Genomic DNA, 17,962 nt, shown 5'->3' on the forward strand with positions numbered 1-17,962 from the left:
CGTTGCTAGTGGAGGGATGCTTTGGATTTTAGTAATGAGGGAGGTGCCTTGGCTTCTTCACAGGCGTGCTACTCCAGTATTTCTTCTCACTTAGGATTGTGGAATTTTTTTGTTTGTTCTTGGCAGTTCAAACTAAGTCTATCTTATTCATTGGATAAACGGATTTTTGGTCATGGAGTTGGTATGGTGTAACAAAAATAAATGCTTATTGATGGTTTGCCTTATCTATTTAAGCCCAGCAGAAATAGTTTTAAACAAGAATATAGCGTGTGTGTGTATTTTTTTAAATTAGGAATTAGCAGTTAATTTCCGAAAATGGATGCCATTAAAGTATGGCCTGCCGGCCAAATCTGGCCTACTGCCTGTTTTTGTAAGCACACAAGCAAAGAACGGTTTTTCCGTTTTTCAATGGTTGGAAAAAAAGCAAAAGAAGAATGATAATTTTTGACACGTGAATATAAGAATTCAAATTTCAGTGACTATAAATAAAGTTTTATTGGAACACAGCCGAGCTAATTCTTTTATATATTATGTATGGCTGCTTTAATACTAGGAGTAGGCAGTGCTCAGTAGCTGTGACAGAGACCATATCGTCCACACTGCCTAAAATACCTACTATTTGGCCCTCCACAAGAAAATTTCACCACCCGCATTCTAAAACACTGTGATTGAAGTAAAACTTGGGCCAGGATGGAAGATAACTCCAGAAAAGTCTGTAAGTGCTTATTCAGAGTTACTCTTCTCAGAGGTTGTGGCTGACTGCTACTCAGAACAAATTAAATGATTACTTTATTAGTATGCCTTTATTAAGTACCTGCTTTTTGTATATAGTTGTCGCTGAGGCTCTATTAAAAAGTCCTTGAGGGAATCAAGTACTGTTGACTCCCCAGAGCCTAGTACCAAGTACATAATAGATGGTAAATAAATGTTTGACTAGATGATTGAATAAACAAAGTGAATTTTAAGATGAAAAAGACATAGTTCTATCACACAGGTCTCAGAATCCAGTCCAAGAGAAAGATATAAACTAATAAATGAAGTGTGGCGTGATAAATAGTTTAGTAGAGATGGGACAAAGTACAGCAGAAAAGAAGAAAAAATGTGATCTATTGGGGAAGGTGCACACAAAGGGAAATGCTTTAAGTTTTTCTTACAAATTATATAAATAGAAAATAGTTCAAGATGACTTCAGAATGCTTGTATGGAGCATTAAGTGTGGAGTTGGAGAACCAATCCTGCAGCCTTATTTGTCATGCTAAGGAATCTATAAAGGCAAAGGGATTTTCAGTAGGGGAGTAAATTAACTAAATTGACTATTATATTTACTTTGGATTGGAGGGGTGATAAAAAGAAAAACTTCTCGTGCAATTTAGGATCTCATAACTTTATTGAGTGATTCACGAATCAGTATACATCCCATTCAAAAAGTAGAAGGAAGCTCCGCCAAAGGGGTGGAAAGGGGAATCTCATATAGTGGAAGCAAGTGAGGAAATGTTCTGATTGGCTAACATTGTTTTCCTTTTACATGGAAGAAGAAGGTTCTTACAAAGCGGGGAACAGATATCATTGATTAGTCTGGTATGTTTGTCCAATCTGGTTACCTATCTCTACTGGACTGAAGCTACTTTCATCACCATTTTCTAGAAAACCCCTGCAGGTCAATTCATTTTATCTTCTGGACAAGCCCTTCTTGGAAAGGGGTCTTCTCCCCACAATGCCCAATGCAGGCAGCCATTTTATTTTACTTAAAGGGGAAGTCAGGACTTAAGCACATGGCACAGCTCTGTAACAAAGTAGGTGCTCAGTAAATGATAGTAGTGGTAGTAGTTGTTCTTGATACATTTTATCCAGATATCCACTGATTGTTCCTGGGGCAGTTCTAAACTTCTCTCCGAGGTTTCTGTATATAGGATTAGAATTAATTGTTTCTTTAATGGTTAAACTCATTGGTGAAACCACCTAGACCTAGTGTTTTTATTGTGGAAAGATTTTGTAACCACCAGATTTAATTTTAAAAATAAAAACAGGATTAATCAAATTTATTTCTTTTTGAGCCAGTTTTGGTGTGTAATTCATTTTTCCATTAATGTGCCCATTTCATAAATTTATAAACTTACTGGTATAAAGTTTATTCTTCTCTCTTTTTTTGTTTACTCTAGTATCTATAGATGCTTGTCACTTTTGAGCATAATATTGTTTATTTGGCATTCTCTCCTTATTTCTTGCTCAATTTTGCCAGAAGTTGGTTGCTTTTATTAATCTTTTTGAAGAATCAGCCTTTGGCTTTGGTTCCTCTCTGTTGTAAGCTTACTTTGTACTTCATTACTTTCTGCTCTAAATTTTATCATCTCCTTCTCTTTTTTTTTTCCTTTTGAGTTAATTTTATTCATTGTTTAACTTATCATTAAAAATCTCTAATTAGGAGGGGGCAAGATGGCAGCATAGAGAGGAGTGGAATTTCGTTAGTTCCCTGGAACAACTAATGAACAACCGAGAACAACTAGTAAATAATTTGGAATACCTGCTGGGGGACAACCATGACTGTCCACACATCATACACCAACCTGGATCAGGAGGAATGCCTGAGATTGCAGCATAAAATCTTAAGTAAAAACTGTGGAACTGTGCCAGGAGCCCCATCCCCCAACTGCAGGCTTAGTTGCAAAACTTCATGGTGGTAGAGAGCAGTACTCTTGCAGCAAGCGAATATAGCTCAACTGAGCTCCAGCTGGGGTTTTAATTAACAAATGTGGACTACTGAATACAAGCTACAAACCCCCAACAAGCAGACAGAGGCTTTTAGTGATCACTGGCCTTAAAGAACCAGAAGACACATTTGTCCCAGGAGGGGGAGCACAGAAGACCAGGTGTTACCTTTGGCCCGTGAGTGAAACTAGGAGGCTGTGTACTGGCTCTAAAAGGGGACTTTCTCTCCGTTTATCTCTCTCTCAACCTGAGGGGCTCAGAGGAGAAAGCTGCAGCCATTTTCAGTGCACGGCGCTCTGACCCAGACAGGGGTAGAGATAACAGAGTCAGAGAGACTATTCAAATGCAGATGATAAATCCCAAGGGGGTGTATTTTCTCTAAGAGTAAGGAGGTAGGGCCCAGCTTCCCCTTCAGAACCAGACCCCAGAGCCTGGGGGAAAACAGCCAAAACAGACACTGAAGGGACCACATCTCCTTACACCAGTCGGGAGCAACAGGCTGACAGGCGCCACCTGCGGGGCAGGTTAGGAAAAGCACAGTGACTGGAGACCTCACAGAAAAGTCTGTAATTCTTCTAAGATACAACCTGAATATACCCCTATTCTGAGACCTGAATCCGTTCTGGTCTGGGAAAATCTGACTGGGGTAACCAAGGAAACCAGATGCCAAGACAACAGAAAACTTCAATCAATACTAGTTAAAATGAAGCTATGGCCCAGTCAAAGGAACAAACTTACACCTCAATCAAGATACAGTTGAGATATTGTTTCACTTTAATGAAACAAACTATTAAAGATTTTCAAAGAAATATGCTAAACCAAATCAACAAGGTCAGGAAAGATACAACAAAAAAGATGAAGGCTATAAAGAAAACACTGGGTGAACATAAAGTAGAAATTGAAAGTTTGAAAATCCAAGTGGCAGAATTTATGGAAATGAAAGGCACAACACAAGAGATGAAAGACACAATGGGAACATGAAACAGATCTCAAGAGGCAGAAGAAAACACTCAGGAACTGAAGATCAAGGCACCTAAAGGCCTACACACAAAAGAACAGATAGGGAAAAGAATGGAAAAATATGAGCAATGTCTCAGGGAATTGAATGAAAAAATGAAGCGCATAATGTACTTGTCATGGGTTTCCCAGAAGGAGAAGAGAAGGGAAAAGGGGCAGAAGCAATAATAGAGGAAATAATCAATGAAAATTTCCCATCTCTTGTGAAAGACATCAAATTAAGATCCAAGAAGCACAGCATACCCCAAACAGAATAAATCTGAATAGGCCTATGCCAAGACACTCAATAATCAGATTATCAAATGTCAAAGACAAAGAGAGAATCCTGAAAACAGCAAGAGAAAAGCAATCCATCACATACAAAGGAAGCTTGGAAAGACTATGTGCAGATTTCTCAGTAGAAACCATGGAGGCAAGAAGGAAGTGGTGTGATATATTTAAGATACTGAAAGAGAAAAACTGCCAACCAAGAATCCTATATCTGGCAAAACTGTCCTTCAAATATGAGGGAGAGTTTAAAATATTCTCTGACAAACAGACAATGAGAGAGTTTGTGAACAAGATACCTGTGCTACAGGAAATACTAAAAGGAGCACTACAGACAAATAGGAAAAGACAGGAGTGAGAGGCTTGGAACACAATTTTGGGAGATGGTAGCACAGCAATGTAAGTACGCTGAACAAAGATGACTGTGAATATGGTTGAAAGAGGTTAGGAGCATGTGGGACACCAGAAGAGGAAAGATAAAGACTGGGACTGTAAAACCAGTGAAACCTAGAGTGCTCAACAATTGTGAGCAAATTGTGTACAAATATGTTTTTACATGAGGGAGAACAAATGAATGACAACCTTGCAAGATGTTAAAAATACAGTGGTATTGGGGAAAAAAATACAATCAATGCAAACTAGAAAAATAATCTCTTATTCATCTTAATTCTTATCAATCTTATCATTCAGACTTATGAGCCTGGATACTCATAACCTAGTGAAGGTCATGCCAAAATCTTGTAATCTTTGAAAACTTAATCTTTAAAATCTTTTTAATCTTTGTTTAACTATTTATGTTGAATGTTTACCTCATTAATTTTCAACCTTCATTCATTTCTAATATAAATCTTAGCATTATTCATTTTTGTCTGGATATCATACTGCTTATTGCATTCCATAGGTTTTGATACATGGTAATTTTATTATTCAGTTCTAAATATTTTTCAGCTTTCATGATGATTTCTTCACTGACTCATAAATTATTTAGAAGTGTAATGGTTTGAAGCTGTTATGTGCCCCAGAAAAGGCATGTTCTTTTAATCCATTCCTATGGGTGTAGAACTATTGTTAGTGGGACCTTTTGATTAGTTTATTTCAGTTGAGATGTGACTTTCAATAAGGTGGATCTTAATCCTCTTACTGGAGTCTTTTATAAAAGGATAAAGGACCCTGGAAAAGGCCCCAGAGAAGCTCAAAGAAGTCCCAGAGAAGTTTAGAGGAAAAGCTACAGAAGGAGAAGCCAGAAGCTGAAACAATGAAACCCAGGAGAAAAGTTCTAGTGGATGCCAGTCACATGCATTGCCATGTGACAGAGAAGTCTAGATATCATTTGATGATGCCTTGATCAGGACATTTTTCATGGCCTAAGAACTGTAAGCTTGTAAGTTAATAAATCCCCATTGTAAAAGCCAACCCATTTCATCAGCTTTAGCAAACTAAAACAAGAAGTATATTTCTTACTTTCTAAATATTTTGGGGTTTTTTTCTAGTTATCTTTTGGTTATTGATTACTAATTTAGTAAGGGCCTGCAATTAACAAAAGCACTATTTTTGTGTTCTAAAAATATTTTTAATTTACTGTGATACTAGGAAGGTAATTATGTTAGTTAGGAAATCCAGATTACAGTGATATTCTTTCAGCATACTACTGATATAATTCTCCTGTCTTATAGCTTCCAATGTTTGTTGTATAGTCAGGTATCAGTCTGTCACTCCTTTGGAAATAATGTACTTTTTTTCTCTGGCTAATTTTAAAAACTTCTCTTATCCTTGGTATTCTATAGTTTCATTGTGATGTGTCTGAATGAGGCTTTCTTCTTATTTATCCTGCTTGGAATTTGTTGGGATTCCTGAATATATGGATTAGTGCCTATCATTAGTTCTGGAAATTGTTGTTGTTTAACTTTTATTAAGAACATTTCCAAACTCAGACAAGTTAGATAGTATCCCCCCCACACACCAAAATCACCCATTTCAACAATTATCAATATTTGGCCATACTTGTTTTATTTTCCCCAACTTACTTGGGAGTGTATACTAGAATACTTTAGAGCAAATTTCAGATATTATATCATTTAAATCCTAAATTCTTAAACATGCATCTCAAAAAAAGAGAACTTTTTCTAACTGCAACGTATTTTTATACACTTAACAAAAATATATATAATAGTTTACATGATATAAAATAATGATTCCCTAATATCATTCAATATTCAGTCCATTGTTCAATTTCCTTGATTGTCTCAAAAATGTCTTTTTTTTACAGCTGGTTTGTCCAATCATTGTATTGGCTGTTATAACTCTTAAAAGTCTTTTTACGTCTCATTTAATCTAGAATAGTTTTTCTCCCTTTTTATGCTGTTGATTAAAGGGGTTAGTCTTCCTATTTTTCTATAGAATGTTCCCCTCTGGATTTGTCTGACTGCTTCCTAAAGGTATCATTTAACTTGTGCCTGCATCCTCCACATTTCTTTTAGATTGGATGTTATATCTAAGAGCTTTATTATATTCTGATTCAAGAATACTTTTTTTCAAGAATACTTCATTTTGCATCACATTAGAAGACACAAATCTAGTTGTTCTTTTATTTTATGCATGTCTTTATTTTGTTACTCATCTACCCATACACTGGATAAAGGGGGTGTCAGTCCCAAGGTTTTTACAATCACATGGTCACAAGATAAAAGCTATGTAGTTATAAATCATTAACAAAGATCAAGGCTACTGGATTACAGTTCAACATTATCAGGAATTTCCTCTGGCTTCTCTAATACACTAGAAACTAAAAAGAAATATCTAAATAATGTGTCATTAGTCATAATCATTTGTTAAATCCTAAATTCTCTGTTACAATTCCTTCCTCTCATTTGATCATTCTCTCTATCTTCAGGGATATCTGGACAACGACCATTTTAACTTCTTCATGCTGAAAAGGAGTGTTGACATTGTGGGGGAGAGGGAATGGTACCTCTGGGTTTGAGGGCTTATCTGGCATAGGAACAATCTGGAGGCTTTAAGTTTCTGAGAAAATAAACTTAATAAGTAAAACTTTTATAGCGTCTTAGAGCCCAGGATTCTAGTTGCTCTTTTAGTGGTGCTTTCCATTGTTTCATTCTGACAAAAAAAAAAAAAAATACATAGACTGAAATATTTCCCCCTTTTCTTACACAAAAGGAAGCATATTGTGCACATGGTTCTATAACTTACTGTTTTCACTTAACAACATAGCATTCCATAACACTGTATAGCGAACTTCCTCCATCCTTTTTGCAGCTGTATAGTACTCCACTGAGCAGTGTTGTAGTTTATTCAACTAATTCCTTATTGAGGGACCTATCAGTTCTTTCCAGTTTTTTTTTTTTTTTCCTATTACAAGTAATGATGCTGTAATGAATAAGTTTTTGCAAATGTCATTTGTATTTTGCTTGTGTATCTTTTGGACTAGAGTCCTAGAAGTGACATTGCTGGATCAAAGGAGAGATATATATGCAATTTTGCTAGATGTTATTGAATTTCCTTTAATGGGGATTTGTGTGTATATGTGTGAGTTGAAATTCTTTTCATTAGAGCAGCTGTAGGTTTACAGAAAAGTGCAGAGAGTACTGATTTTGTTATGAAGCAAGGGCTTGCTGCCTGAGGCACACAGGGGCCAATACTATAACATCAGTATTTTAAGAAAAGAGTTTTATTGCAAGGTTTACTAACAAGGAGATGAAAGCCAAGGCTCAAATCTGTCTCCACAATCTGAGAATTAAGAGAAATTTTATGGGAATGGGAAGTGAGAGGTGGGGGCAGAAGTGGGGAGGTTTCACTTGGCATAGTCCGGTTGGTTAATTATAGTTGTCCATATGTGGTAGAGTGGATTTTAGCTGCTGTTATAGCTTGGAAGGATTTGTTTTTCACAACTTTTGAGCCTGTTAAAATATTCATATATGGGCTCATTGAGTTTTAAAATACATTGTTGGATTTTTTCTCCACTCAGTAATTTTGGGAAAATTTCAGATACGACCTTATGACCTTATGACGTTCCTTAACTAGCTTACATGCTTCAGTAGCTCTTCATTTTGAAAAGTTATTTAAGGGATTTTTCCAATTAATTTTGTCTATCTAGATTTTAGCATGACCTTCACTAGGTTATGAGTATCCAGGCTCATAAGTCTGAATGTTAAGATTGAATCCTTTTGCAAAAACCTTGGAGTCTTCAATAGGATTCTGGAAATCTGATCAATATAGAATGGGAATTAGGCTAAGCTAGAACATAGAGGAGGAAGACAAGAGGAGTTTAAAGAAAGGTTATAACTGTCAGAGTCAGGAGTTCCAGATAATTTTTCAAGCTTGATAATGCACTTGTGTTTTTAAAACATTTAGATTTAATTCTCCAAATGCTCTTTTTGCACTGTAACTATTAGAAGTTCAGTTTCCTTAGTTTCTGGGACCTTAGGAGTATTAATTTATATATAAGCACTTGTTTATCTTTAAGCAATTTGAATAGAGCTCTTATGAGAATTTTTTATTTGTTAATTTGGTATTACCATCCAGAGGTAGAAAAATGTACATCAAACAAACAGACAGACACAAAAAGAAAGCCTATAACTCCAATTTTAAATTTTTAGCCATGAGTCACACACAAAAGCAGCATAACAGAAATATAGAACTCATTAGTTTGAACCATAATTTTGCACTTTTTTCTGTAAATTCTTATTCTGATACAAAGACATAAAAAAAATTGAACGTATGGGATTTTGTTCCATTTTTCTTCCTTTTTACAATATAAATCTAATTGTAGGATAGTATTATAATTTTTTTTTTTAAATCTGGCTAGGTACTTAATTCAAAACATGCTTTTACCTATTTTATTAATCAGAATTGTTCTGAAGTCAATACTGACAATTTATACCTATTAAAAGATGTTACTCAACATCAAATATTTTAATATTTCTACAACATAGATGAAGTTAAGTGAAACTACCAATCACAAGTTTTATAAACAATGATATTTACAGCCACAATTCCACAGATGTGGTAAGTAAACCAATGGCTAACCTTTAATAAAATACAAGAATTTCCATCATGCATAGTTTACAGGATCTTTAAGTGGTGGTCTCTTTAGAGACTGTATGTTCAAGAAAGAGTCAACAAACAAACGTTGGCAAGTCTTCACACAAATGCTTAATTAGTTTGTGGTTATTTAATCACCTTAATAATACAATATATTTATATTTTAACTGGAAGTGGAATAAACATTGCATGAGAAATGCAACCCTATCAAATTCATTAGTAATAACTTTTATGCCCTCCAAGCAGTAAGAACCATTACTCTTGAACTTCAAGCATTTTATTTTCTTTTGGGGCATAGCTTCTATCATGGTATTATAGGAATCAAAGAATACAAACAACAAAAAAATATTTTTTTCTTAAGGACCACTTCCATTTCTTAATTGAGATATAATCAAATCAATGAAACTGCACAATTTCCACATAAAAATACATGTTAGTAAAATAATTCTTCCAAGTAGTGCTGCACTCAAGCTACAACTCTACCCCAACTGTTGTAATCATTATGAACAGGAATTTTCCAAGATGCAGCAGCACTAGATTGGGCTGTTGCTACCTACCAAGAAAAAAAAAATTGCCCACAAATACATGAATCGGGTCATAGTTGCAATTTTTAAAGAATCTTTAGACAAACCAGATTTGTTAGAAGGTCAGTAGAAAAATTAATGTTGGAGTTGTACTATCACTACCATGAACTATCACATATTCAGAGGTCAAACATTCTTGGTAAAAGAACATAGAAGAAGGTTCTGAACTGTAAATTCAGCAAAACTCTTTTATGTACAGAAACCTAAATATCTTCAAGACTGGTTTCTTACAAGTATTAAAAACCCATCCTTGGTCTCAGATGCATTCCAGCTAGACGAAGTGTTCAGGAACCCCATAGAATAAGAAACATGAACCACATTTGTGCACTCTTAGCTCTTATTCTTAGGTTTAATAATGTTTTATTAGTACATATTCTGGCCCCAGCATTTTTTTACTCCAAAGTTTTCATACTTAGGAAATTATATAGTTGAGTGGGATTAGAGAAGATTTGCTTGCTTTTGAAGCCGTGTGAAGGTTTTCATCATTGAAAAGTTATATAAAAGGGAATAAACCTTCACACGGCTTCAAAAGCAAGCAAATCTTCTCTAATCCCACTCAACTATATAATTTCCTAAGTATGAAAACTTTCCATCATTGAAAAGTTCTCTGGTGACCAGAAACATAAAAGCTCCACAAGGTACAGGACAATGGATCTCTTTTCAAGTTGCATAAGATTTAAATGTGGCTAGTGAGATCCAACTAGCCCCAGCCCCTTAATTTCATTTTATTAAAGTTGATAATTTTAAAAAGTAAAAAAAGGAAGGTAAACCTAAATTCCCAATAAAATACAAAGAAAAATATCTGTACACACAATAAAATACATCCTTAACTCAAATTAAGGGCATAATATACTTGGCAGCACAACAATTTCTTTATTATATTTCTTAACTGTAGCTGTTTGATTCAGAAATTGGAGACTGTCTTTGCATTAAGTTGTGATTCCCTTCTCTTTCCCCAGGTTAGGAAGTTTTAAAAAGGCTTAATTTATACTAGTTATCAAATTAAATTTTCATTTACATGTAATTTAAGTGTTTATAAAGTATCCAATATTGTAGCTTACAATGTATATGACTTTGAAAACAAAATGACACTTTTAACATAACCTTTTGTTCTGTAAAAATATTCTACATACATGCATATCATCAAAACAGTCTTTTTTGTTTGGGATATTTCCTATGCACATTAACTAAACATTGTCACAATTATATATCAATATTTCTAATGTTAAGATAACTGGGTGCCACCTAGTGTTTAATTTCTGCAACTACTAACCTTATAAATTCAAATTTGCTTTTAAAACCCAGGTTCTAAAAACTGCATTTTGGAAACGCTTTTTTGTTGATGTTTATGGTGGCAACACAAGATCATGAAGAGAATGTATGTGATATAAAAATCAGTATAAAAATAGCCACATGATACTTAAATATGAAAAACAGATCTCCTCATTTTGACTTCATATAGAGATTTCTGCCCCCTTTAAATTATATCAAAATCTCAAGAGAACTTCTAGGAAACTGGAATATAGAGAAAGATTCTGTACATTCAATAGACTAGTCAAAACGAGAGCTTAATCATAATCCACAATGAGTGTAGAGCAAATGTAGGAAAGGCAGTAATGCATTTTTCTTCCTTTTTTAAACAGATGTTGTAGGTCTTTTACCCATAAGCTCCATAATATCAAAAGAACAAAATGGGTTTAGCATTTTACTTAAGATAATTCATCATTATTATCAGTTTTTAAAGAAACACAAATACCTTAAAAACAAACCAGTCAGTCTGCTTTAACAAATTGCTCTCATGCTAATGAAGTTTTAATCTTAAGGAGTCAAAATCCAAAATGTAGAACAATCCTCAGAAAAACTGGAATGTAAAATGTTGAGTTCAATTTAGATATCATCAATGTCTTCATCATCATCTCCAATGTCATCAACTGGATTTCATCACCATCACCAGGACCAAAAGTATCTGTTTCATTGATTTTAGCATGCTCTGGAAGCTTGCCATATGTCTTCAGACTTCTAGCTTCATCTGTGTTGTATTTTAAAATTGCATCAGCTTTGTTATCCTGATAGTCTCATAGACCAACCAATATAATGTCTGAGGTATTTATCCAAACCTTTCTTCTCAATTTCCTTCTGATGTGACACAACCTCTTTACACCATCAAAATACATTGCTTCTAATCGTCCATTGCCCAACATTTTGATTACCTGAGCATATTCTTGTCCATCCTCTTTGAACACCAGCTCTCTGTTTTCAGATTCATTTTCATTCTTACCTCTACGTCTATTTTTACCTCCGTTACCTTTATTCTTAGGCATGGCGGTAATGGCGGCCTCTCCGAGTCCTTTTTGGGTGCAGCGGCGGCAGCAGCTCCTCCGAGAGGGGCAAAGGGTGACGCGTGAGTGAGCACGGGACCAAGCAGACTTGAGAGGCCGGGTCGCGTGCCCCGGTGAGCCTCACGGCCGAGCTCTTCCCAGATCCGCTTGCTACCACTCTTGGCGGCGGCAAAATCAGTATTATGATTTATAGATCCATATTCAGGCCAGTGTTTCCCTGGTTCTAATTTATCTTGGGGCCATGTTACCAAAAAATCATCTTTTTCCTTTTCATTGGCTCATAGCTGAAATTGATCAATTTTGTAAAATACATCCTCAAGGACTGCAGTCAGGTATACTACTAACGTAGTTATAATTTCTTACAAAGACATCCCAAACTTTCCAATTTGAGTAGCTCTGCAGCTAAATTCTCTTAGATTGTCCTTAATCTTGGGATTCTAATCCAACTAAAGATCCTTTCTGCTCCCAGAAGGGGACTAACCCCAAAGGACAGGACTTATCCAAAAGGGTGGGACTATAACCCACAAAAGATCTTCTCTGCTCCTGGAAGGGGACTCTAACCCCAAAGGGCAGGACTTATCCCAAAGAGTGCAATTCTAACAGACAAGCATTGGACAAGAGAATAGGTGCTCATATGAGCTTACTCACCGAAAAGATGCTCATTCCCAGAACTATTTCTTTCCTCAAAATAAAAATAGCACCAAGGGCCTGAAGTGCTGGGCCAGAGAGGAGGGGACCCCAAACGTCAAGCCTCTAGACAAACCGGTATAGGTGACCACTTAGGGTTGGTTGTGGGAGCCCACTCTCCACCGGGGCTGCAGCACCTTGGGCAGGCAGTCCCAAGACCATAAGTCGCTTCAGGGTCGCCAAAATTTTGTTACTAAGCAAGGGCTCACTGCCTGACGGGCACAGAAGCCAATATTATGACATCGGGATCTAGAGGAAAGAAAGTTTTATTGCAAGGTTGACTAGCAAGTAGACAAGAGGCAAGGTTCAAATCTTTCTCCCTGATCTGAGAGTTAAGGGAGATTGGGAATGGGAGGTGAGTGGTAGGGAGTTTCACTAGGCATAGTCCAATTGGTTAGTTATAGAGTTGTCCATATGTGCTACAGTAGATTTTAGGCCAGATCTTCCTTATTGAAGGACCTGTTGCCTTTGATTTACTTCCAATGTATCCCTGTCTTCATAATCTTGGTTCTAAGGGAGATGACCTTTGTTCCTGGTGTCTCAAAGGTTGTCTGAAGGACAAGAGTCTGTTTTCTGTGCATGCTCATGTTAAATAACATGTGGTTAAGGTAAACAAGCTCAGAAGAAAACATTACAAGAACAGAGGACATCCCCATAAACCACTTTTGGTTTGCCCACGGTATCAACTTCCCATATGCCACCACCACAGTTTTCCCTATTAACATTTTGCATTAATGTGGTAACTTTGTTACAATTGATGGAACAATAATATTATAATTGTATTATTATCTATAGTCCATAATTGACATTAGGGTTCACTTTTTGTGCTTTACAGTTCTACAGGTTTTAAAAATTTTTTATTCTGGTAACATCTATACAACCTAAATCTTCCCGTTTCCACCACTTTCTAGTATACTCTTCAGTGGTGTTGATTTGCAGTGTAATGAAAAACTTGGCTGGTTTTTGTCCTCACTTCCTGGGAAAGCAACCTCTGAATCTTTGGAATTTCCCATAATAGGAGAGTTCTTTGTTCTTCACAGTAGGTTCAGGACCATACCTGGTAGGTCACATGTTAACAAGAATACAGGGAGGGGCCAACCACACTTGCGATTTTAGGGAGCAGCTGGGAGGAGAGGGAAGCTGAAGCTTGAGTTCAACCACTTGGGCACTGATTCTATCACTCATTCTTTCTCCCTAGCTCATTGATGCATTTTAAATCTTGATCTGAAATTTTTAGTGCGTTTAGAGGGAGAGTTGTTCAGGATATATAGTCTGCCATATTGCCAGAAATAGAAGTCCAGGTATCATTTTAAATATCAATTTTTCTCCTTTTTATTTATAATAAATATCAGACACCCTTCACCTAGATAATTCCTATTTATCCTTCAGGTCTCAGTTTAAACATCACTTTCTCAAGAGATCTTGTCTGTCTAGGTTAGGTCCACTTGTTACATGCTCTCATAGCATCATGATAGACTTCTTGGGCTGTAGTTACATTTGTTATCTTCCCTGTTTGTTTATAAGCTCTATATTTCTTGTTATTTCTTATTCAGTGATATAAATATAGCATCAGGCATAATACCTCCCTAATATTAAGGGCTTGCCTAATCCCCTGGACTATCTTCTAGTTTACCCAACTAGAGAAGATGAAATTCTGAATGAAAGGCTAACTATAGATATGAAGATGATGGATGAATATGAATGTGCCAGTTTGTATGTATTATGTGCCCCCAAACACCATGTTCTTTGATGTAGTCTTGTGGGGACAGATGTATTAATGTTGATTAGGTTGGAATCCTTTGAGTGTTTCCAAGGAGATGTGACTCAATCAACTGTGGGCAAGAAATTTGATTGGATAATTTCCTTGGAGGTGTTACCCCACCCACTCAGGGTGGGTCTTAATTGAATCACTGGAGTCCTATAAAAGTGTTCACAGACAGATGGAGGTGCTGCAGCCAAGAGAGACACTTTGAAGAATGCACAGGAACTGAGAGTGGAGCTGGAACACAACTTGGGATCAGCAAATGCCAGCCACGTACCTTCCTAGCTAATACAGGTTTTCCAGATGCCAGTAGCCTTCCTTTGGTGAAGGTATACTTGTGCTGATGCCTTCATTTGGACATTTTCATAACCTTCAGACTGTAACTTTGTAACCAAATAAACCCTCTTTATAAAAGCCAATACATTTCTGTTATTTTGCATAATGGGCAGCATTAGCAAACCAGAACAATGAGACAGAATCAACAAAATGTAAAACAGTGGTTCTTACCTGGGGGTATGTGGAACTGCATGAAGAGGCTTCAGTGGGTTCTCAGACCTTCTAAACCTATAAATAAATTTTATACATGTGTGCTTTTTGTTGGCTTGTCTTTTGTTTTGCAGAGATGATCCATAGCTTTTATCTAATTTTCAAAGAGGAGAAGATCAATAGCTTTTATTAGATTTGTCTTGAGGGGCAAGAGAGTAGATGAAGTCAAGGTGACTCCAATTTTTTTTTATTGGGCTCTGGAAAGACAGTGGTTCTATTCTTAGCCTAGAAAAATACTGACTTTGGTTTGGGACTTATTGCTTTTGAGATGCCTCTGTAACATATATGTGGAGATGTCCAGGAGTTAGCTAGGTATATAGGTCTGGAGCTTATTAACACTATGGTTTAGAGATGTTGGAATCATCATTGTACAGATGAGTTTGTGAGCACCCTGGGCATGGATAAGATTTTCCAAGGAGAATTGGTTGAGTGTGAAGGCTAGAGGGCCTTGAGAATGTCAATATTTAAGGGAAAGAAATAAGAAAGGGAGATGAGAAGAAGCAACCAGAGAGATGGACAACCAGGAGAATGCAGTGCCATGGAAGAAAGGAAAGAGACTATTTCAATAATGGTCAACAGGATCAGAGACTTTGGAAAGATCAAGTAAGATGAGGACTGAGAAGCTACCATTGGACTTGGCAATTAAAAGGTCATTGATGAGTAAATACCTGAAGCTATCAACCTACAACCCAGAACCCTTGAATCTTGAAGACGATTGTGTAAAAAGTAGCTTATGAGGGGTAACAATGTGATTGGAAAAGCCATGTGGATCACACTCCCCTTTGTCCTGTGTATGGACAGATGAGTAGAAAAATAGGGACAAAAAAAAAAAAGGTCATTGATGAAAGAACAGTGACATACCAGTTTACTCGCACTAGAATGACTAAAATGACTAAGAATACCAAATATGAGCAAGTATATAGAGAAAGGAAACTCTCATACATTACAAATGTGAGTAAAAATGGGAAAATGTTTGGCAGCTTCTTATACTGTACATGTAAATATAACAAGGAAGGGATATATATACCATATGACCCAGAAATTTTACTCCTAAGAATTTAATCAAGAAAATTTAGATACATATACACAAAATGATTTGTACAAATAATAGCCAAAACCTGGAACCACCCCAAATTTCCATTAATAGGTAAATGGATAAGCAAATCCATTATATATACATACTGTATATATAATGAAACGCTGCTATGAAATAAAAAGGAACAAATCTGATATATGTAGCAACATGGATGAATCCAATACATGTTAATGAAAGCCAGATACAAAAAACTACATGCTATATGATTTCATTTAAATGAAGTTCAAGATAGACAAAGTTAGCAGAAAAGTGGTTGCTTGGGGTGAGGAGGGGGGTTTGATGGAAAGGAGTACAAGGGAACATTCTAGAGGATAAAAATGTTCTATATTTTGATTGAGTTGGTGATAACATTGTGTATACATTTGTCAACACTCATTTAACTGCATACTTAAGATATATGTATTTTATATGTAAATTATATCTCAATAAAATTTTTATATATTAATAAGCCTCACTGTCATTTTCTTATTAGTAGTAATGTTTATATTGTATTTTTGAAATGGAGTACTTGTCGTCCTGGACCTTAAAGTCTAGTAAGGGACATAGACTGGCAAACAGTTACCGTACTGTGTATAAGTGTCATAATAGCAAAAATTCATGGCACCTTGGGGCTACTTAGGAGGGCCACTAACTCAGATTTGGGGGAGACAAGGAAGGCTTCTGAGAGGAAATAAGGTGGCTAAGAACTGAAGGATTGTGGAAGTTTTTCAACAAATGTACAGAAAAATGGAAATGTTCCTGGCAAAAGGAACAGGAAGAGAAGAGACAGATGAACTGCTCACTTTATCCTAATGTGACATTATAAGATTTATGTTTTAGTAACTTTATTCTGATGACAGAGGATAAGATTAGAGGCAAAGAGACCAGAGAGCAGTTTTGTTACTGCAGACTGAAGAGCATGGTGTCCTGAGTGAGCCTGTGGCCATGGACATAGACAGAGGTAGGCAGGTTTGAGAGGTACTTAAAAAGTAGAACCAAAGGGACTTGGTAGTTGATTGGTTTGGGGGGATGAAGGAGAGGGAGTCAAGGATGCCATGTAGGTTACTAGCCTGGTCACTGGGTGGAAAGTGGATCAAGCTCTTCACTAGAGTAGCAAGCATGGGAGAAGGAGAAGAAAGAGGAAATTTGGGGCATACTGAGTTACATTTGGAGCCTGAGAGGGATAGGCCTAGTGATATGAAGTCTACCTCATAGGGAATGCTGTATATGTCATATTGCATTTTAACAGGAAAATAATGCCAAGCCAAGTTGTCTCACTATTTGTGATGCTAAATCTGATACTTGGTTAAGGTGGTAACTTCTGAATACTCCACTGTAAAAGTAAGTTTCCTGGAGGAACTAGAGAAAGAACAGCAAATTAACCCCAAAACAAACAGAAGGAAAGAAATAACAAGCATTAGAGCAGAAATAAATGAAATTGAGAACAGGAAAACAATAGTGAGAATCAACAAAACCAGAAGTTGGTTCTTCGAGAAAATCAACAAAATTGATGGACCCCTAGCTAGGCTAACAGAAAAAAGAAAAAAAAAAAAAAAAAAAAAAGAAAGGAAAAAAAGAAAGAAAAAAAAAAAAAGGAAAAAGAGCGAGAGAGACAGAGAGACAGAGCAGCTGCAAATAAATGCATTCAGAAATGGGAAAGGAGACACACCTACTGACCCTGCAGAAATAAAGGAGATAATGAGAAGATACTATGAGCAACTATTTGCTAATAAACTAGACAACTTACACGAAATGGACATCTTCCTAGAAAAGGGTAAACAAAGAAACATTGACTCAAGAGTAAACAAAGAAACATTGACTCAAGAAGAAATAGATGATCTCACCAAACCAATTATGGGTAAAGAGATTGAGTCAGTCATCAAAAAGCTCCCAAAAAAGAAAAGTACAGGACCAGATGGCT

At 36.2% G+C, this 17,962-nt stretch overlaps 1 pseudogene; it reads right to left on the reverse strand.

Annotated features, from left to right (window-relative positions):
- Window positions 1-11,519: 11,519 nt before the first annotated feature.
- On the reverse strand, window positions 11,520-11,953 carry LOC119530815 (annotated as a pseudogene).
- Window positions 11,954-17,962: the final 6,009 nt, after the last annotated feature.

This window comes from Choloepus didactylus, chromosome 4, assembly GCF_015220235.1.
Source record: "Choloepus didactylus isolate mChoDid1 chromosome 4, mChoDid1.pri, whole genome shotgun sequence".
Classification (NCBI taxonomy): domain Eukaryota; kingdom Metazoa; phylum Chordata; class Mammalia; order Pilosa; family Megalonychidae; genus Choloepus; species Choloepus didactylus.